Genomic DNA, 6535 nt, shown 5'->3' on the forward strand with positions numbered 1-6535 from the left:
AGCTCTGCCAGCRGAGCTCCATTTGAAATACCTGATTGCAGTCAGAGACATACGGTATTTCATAAGGTAACTGGTTCCTATCAAAGTCAGATCTTTCTGGTAAATATATTTTTATTCCTGTCAGTATTGAAGTATAAATGACTGAGCTGGAGTCAYGTCTTACCAAAACTATTGATTGTGTTCAGTTGCAGAATCTTAATAGTTTGAGTCAAGMAAATTATTCACAGTAATCCGTCAAATCTGTCAAAGTTAGCTTTTCTGCTAACATTATATGGAAGCACTCTTACGTTAACTCATCATTTGAATATATTTAACAAAGTCCTTCTTCATATGTCATGAACAGCTTAAATTCAAGCCAGGCTAAAACTAGTCAGAACAGTCTCACAGAGCTGCTTACACTATTTGAGAAGATAAGGCCCAAAAATCTGGGTTGATAATTAATGCACAGAAATACAAAAAGGTAATTTCTGCAAGTGATGATTTGAGTGTTCAGGAACTGAAACAATTTTGTAAAGACTTGTAACTGCGGTTAAGAAATTTGTGTATGATATCCATATTCCTTTCTTCATATTTCTGGGTCAGGAATTAAAGAAGCCAGAGGGTGCAAAATGTTGGTGACCTGAGAGAATACGTGAAAACTCTCAGAAAATCTGAAGCATCTGCTCCAGAATTTAGGTGGCATCACTGCAGAATCTCATTTCTCCAGAAAAGAGCCTGGCAGCACACATTACAGAAGCACTTGGGACTTAACTGGACCTGCTAAAACTAGCTGGCTGACAGACCCAAGTTGTGTCAGAATTAATTTAAAAATTATTCCTAGAAAAGGTTTACATTATTTTTCCAACACTATCATTGTTGTGACACTTTAGGTTTCTATTCTACAGTCCACCTAAAATCCTAGAAGTGCTCTATATGCACAAAGATAACAGAAAACTCCGCAGTCAAGGTTATAGTGTTCTTTCCAAGCTAAAGTCTGTAACACAACTAAGGAAGATGTGTGTGCTCATCACAAGTCTCTCCTTCTCACACTATCTCTAATGGCGCTGCAAGGAGAAGATACCAGCTAGAGCTGCAGGTCCCCTGGGAGAGTTTAGAGAGTTCCTAACTGTCAGCTAAAAGAATCAACCTCATGTTTTGGGTATGGAGTAACTTGCTCTAGTAACRTGGGAGAGAACTCACACCAGATGCTACAACAGCATTTTCAGGAAAGTACTTCTAATAGTATAATTGTACCTTAAATAGTTATGTTGCTTATTTCTCTGATCTCTTTCTCAGTGCTGTGGCAGAATGAATTTTTGTGGATTATCTTATTAAAAAGTAATCCTATTTAGTGGGTATCTTTGCTTCAAGGCAGTCTTGGCTTCCCACCCATTCAGTTAGGAATGTTTATATTTAGCTACTTTTCTGCAAACAGAGCTCCAGCTGCAGCACATACCAATTACTTTGGATGGATCTTGTTTTTCCTCAGGACATGCCTTTTTCTTGTTGCAGACTGAACAGTCTTACTAGAAATGTGTCATTTTGCCGAACAGAGTTTTGAAGAGCAAGTATGTGTAATCTGTATGGGTCCAGGTAAGTGTTAGATCTTTTCCTGATGAGACTTGCAGCCATCCCACATTCTTCTTTTCAAGCCTTTCTGGTGYATATTGATGTTATTAAAAATTGATTGTTGCATAATATCAGGAGTATTCTGGGGCAATGTTAGTAGCAAATTCYAAGGTGGGTCACTACATTTTGTATCTCTAACATCTGGATGTTGAGATGCTTCTTCACACTCTTGCATGATGCCRCCATATACCATTAAACAGTAAGTCTCTTCTTCCATTCCAGAAGTAGATGCAAGTCAGTGAACAATGCAGTAATCCCTATGAAGTTATTTTCTACATACATATTTAAACTTGCTTTGGCACCTGCTGTGCTGAAGGCCTTCCCTAGCACTTTCAGCAAGCTGCTGATAGAGAACTGGTGAATATAACCTCACAGTTTTTTGAGTGTTTTAGGATCTTCATTTTTATTCTTTAACATCCCTTACATAGCTAAGGAAGTACAYTGTCCCACTGATGATGGCTAGTTTGACACACAGGACTTGGTGCAGTATTTTGTTGAACCCGGGCGAAGGTTTTATCTGTACAGCTGGTTGAGATGCTGTCAGACTGGAAAACATGTTGCTCTTCTGTAGTGGAACAAACCAAGGGAATCTCTGGTTTAGTTTTCTGAATGCAGATGTCCTCCTAGCAGAGAGCAGTGTACGGCCAAGCAGCACACAAACATTCTTTGCTCTATGAATAACCTTGCCGAAGCCGACAGCACACCTCCTAAGGCTGGAAGGGGACTGATGATGATGTTATCCAAAGGGCATTCACTAGCAGAGTATTCAAAATGAATGATGATCAAAATGCTCCTGCTCATACCTACGGAGTATTTTACACAAACTCCGGAGGAATGAAGGTGCCCTGTCTATTACCATGAGATAACGAACAAGACCTGAATGTACTCCAAAAATACCATGCTATGTTCKATACACCCCATCACCCAGACATACTCATTACTGCTGCTACTAAGCCCTTGTGGCAGTGAGTTGGCTTACATGAGGTACAGTGCTGCAGATTTCCTGCAACTCCTGCTCTGCCAGGAAGACTGCACGGAGCTGCTACAGTCTCACTTGGGACTTCAAGGGGGAGAGTTTCCTGTTAGGGATGTGATAACAGCTATACCGCCTTGACATGAGTAGCCTTCTCCTCCAATTCAACAGCTCAAGAAACAGATAGTGTTCATAAACACAGACAGCAGAAAGTCAGCATTTGTTAACAGGAGTGGCTAGAGGTCAAACTCTAAATATTGCAGGGACACATTATTTAATTAACACTCTGTATCAGAGAATAGCAGTACCTCCTAGCACACAATTTTACAGATCAAATCTGCTTAATATTTGTTATCAGTTTTAAGTAAGACAACGGTGTTGAAATTAGGGCTTTGAAGTAAATTGAGCACCAAACTCTGTCTATGAATATAAYTTCTAGGAACTTGATGGCACCTTATCGCTTATCTTCAAGGAAAGTTAGTAATGGAGGGGAGTCAAGGCAGCAGGGCTTGGCACCTCAAAATATCAAATCACAATCAGAAAAAAAGAAAACCAGAAAATTCAGTGGGTCCTGAAATTGGCCTACTGAAATGTTATCTTATCTACTGCTATGCTATATTTCCTGACAGACGCTGTATTTCTGAGGTCTCATTTAAAATGCTGCAACAGAACATGGTAGTAAAAGGAAATATATTTTGTTTAAAAAAGCAGTTGCAACATTTCAGAAGTATCAGTTAAAAACTATGAAATAGCCATTAACATTATTCATTACAGCAAATCAGTAAAGCTATTTGTGCATCTTATTATTATTATTACTTTTAATATTATCAGATCTCCTCCACTGTCAAAAGCCAGATGGGTTATTCCTCTCCTAAGAAAAGCCAGATGTCCTCTTTATATCTGCCAAAATATACTTTCCTATAAGCAGAAAACCAATCTGTTTACTTCTAATGAAAACATTCTACACATYCATCAAATAAAATATCCTGACATTGTCAATAAGTAATGTAATGAAACACTGTGAGGAAAAAATGATAATGGAAAATAGTCCCAAGTCATTGCTAACAAATATAAGATTCTTGCATTTCTCAAAATTTTGTTTGCTCCCCTTTTACACATTTCAAATAGCAGGATTTGCCTATATATAGACAGTATATAATGTAGTATGTAATGCATATATAGGGATAATTTGCAGCAAACCTTCTACAATAAAATAATGCAAAATGAACAAAAGTACTACAGAACCTGGGAGAACGAATCCAAACATTGTGCTTATGGACTTGGATTCCCTAGAATCCAGTGTGCCTTCATGCACATGTTCTGCTTTCCACAAAAGGGAGATTCCATGTCATTTAATCAGGAATTCCTGAGATGACTCTGTCTACTTGTTTGTGGGATTTTTTTTAAAAGYGTGTTTACATTCTTGTGTGTGGGTTGGGAATTTAGGTTTGTTTGTGATGAAACATCAAAGTTGGGTCCCAAATCAGTACTGTGTAGTCATATATTCTTTGTATCTTCCCCCAAGAGGATGACAGAAACACACAAGGTAACCAAGCTTTATGCAACATTAATGGGATCAATCTGGAAACCTTCGCATGATCTGATTTTGCTTCTCCATTCAATTTTGCTACTGTTATTTCTCCAATTGCTTATCATTTTTTTTTTCAGATTTTACAAAAAATGTTTTACGAATCATCGTGTGAAATGAAGGATTACTAAAAATACTCTTAGCAATGCAAGTATATTTAGTAGTTATATCTGATTCTGTCTATCAGAAAAAGACATCGTTCCCTTGATGTATACACTGAACATGAAATTGGCCCATAATCTTTCTGCACATAGTGCAGTGGTTATTGTACAAAATACACCATCATAGACAGGAAATTATCAGCAGACACAGCAGATAAAACCTTGAACTGAGATTGCTCTATTTTTTCATTGAGGATCTTTTCAGTTAACAAGAAATACAGAAGTAAATTAACAGAATGGCTAGTAAATAAAAAGTCCTTGAGTTCGGCAGAATTTCAATTTTAAGAAAGGCAATAGTAGGAGAGAACGGAGACGAACAGATGGTGGGGTTTGCAAGAGGTGCCGCAGAGGAGACAGCAGATCAAGCTTCTCTTCAACGCAAGGTTAACCCAACTTATAATTTAAGTGTTACCAGAGAAACTACTACTTCTCCCAAATGTTGTGATGTTTTTAATGCAGATTGTTTATAGCGAAATAGTATGAACTGCTATTCAAATTTGCATAACACATTAGCTGCTAGCACAACAATCTGAYAGAGCAATCCATTTACTCTTTGCAGACTGAATATTAAACTGTGGTTTGAGGTACAAATCCTTTTCCAGGACCAGTTTCATATTTTGCCACTTTCCTCCCCTATTACTTGCTCCTGTACTAGTACTAGAGAATATCACTGATCCATAATCTCTGAATTATAAACTAGATTTGGGAACTAATCTAGGTTTAAAATATATGTGCACCTATTTAGAATATGTTTATTTTTTAAATATACTTATCTATGTTTTTTCCTGGATTATTTCTCAGATTGATCAGTATCCTGATCTGGTTCACAGCTCAGCCAAATGCTGAGTTGAACAGAAGCAGCTAAGGGGTGGTGTGCTGCGTTGCAGGGGCAGGACCAAAGAACAGGTACGAACCAGTAATACAGCAAAGACTTCATGTCATCAAGCCACAGTCTTATTTACAGTGTGACTCCTTTTGCCTGGACAAAAAAAGGAATTACAGTTCCCTACATTTGCGTTAGCTCTAGAGCAGAGACCTGTAGCGTCCGTGAGTCCATGTGGTAACCATGACTCAGTGGGACTCCTCTATTGGAAAGCCAAACCAGAATTCCAGCGCACACATAATAAACTTTCTCCACACCTTAATTACATAGTGTCCACTCAGGAAAACAGGTCATCATCTACGATAAAAATCTCTAGCAAGTGCTAACTAGATGAAGTTCCTAATTTTAAAAGTTTGCATCTATTTGAAATTTCCCTGGGGTTTGCCTTCCTGCTACCCAGGCTCGCCCACACGTTTCCTGTCCTCCCGGACCGAGCTGTAGGCTGCACGGAGGAGAGACGGGTTCTCTGCTAAGGCTCCAACTGCTCCCCGGAGGAGCAGTCCCACCGAGCTGAGCTTAAGCCTTTGCCTGTTCACAGGCAAGCCAGTGCTCAATATAAACGAGCCTGGCTTAAGGCTCYGGTGTGAGGCTGGCAGGCGGCGCAGGCACAGCCTGACGTTTCTATACCAGGTTCGAGTGCGACCAACTGACTCAGCAACACGCTTGCAGCAGTTACGCGGCTCCGGCCTGCTGCCATTTCCTCCCGGCACGAGACTTTAATTGCCCAAAGCCTCAAACTGGGAAGCCACCACATTGAGAAAATCTRTTTATTTGTCCAGGGTGGTCTGAGGGCGCGACGCCACCCATCCCTCCCCACTATCTCAGCCTTGGTGCTTCATCCGACGCCTTGGCGCTTCGGATGAAATCCTATCAGACAAAACCTGCAGTTTTGCAAAACTAGATCAGAGCCCTCYGTCAATCTCTACAAAAGCATCCTAAACATCTTACGGTTTGTGTCCTGCAGTAACTCGGACCCCGCGTGGGATGCACGGCCGGCGTGCCTCGGCCCCGCCGGGTTTCTGAGACGATCCGGAGGAGCAGGAGGGCACTCGCGGCGCGCCGCCTCTCCGACGGGCGCCTTCGCGGCGCGGAGGTGCTTTTGCGTGCTGACAGGCACATAACCACCGAGAACGATTTCTACACACAGAAACGGGGAACGCGGACCAGGCGAGCTGGCAAAGACCCAGGAAAGATCACACGGGAAAAGTAACGCGGGGCTGGGAAACCCAGTCAGGGCTGCCCTCGCCCGAAGCAGAAGCCCCCTCTGCCCCCCGCGGGGACCCTTCTTCCCAGCGCCGTCCCGAGCGGCGCGACGCCCTGGC

The sequence above is a fragment of the Rhea americana genome, unplaced genomic scaffold (genome assembly GCF_003343005.1).
Source record: "Rhea americana isolate MKP2758 unplaced genomic scaffold, rheAme1 scaffold_90, whole genome shotgun sequence".
In the NCBI taxonomy this organism is placed as follows: domain Eukaryota; kingdom Metazoa; phylum Chordata; class Aves; order Rheiformes; family Rheidae; genus Rhea; species Rhea americana.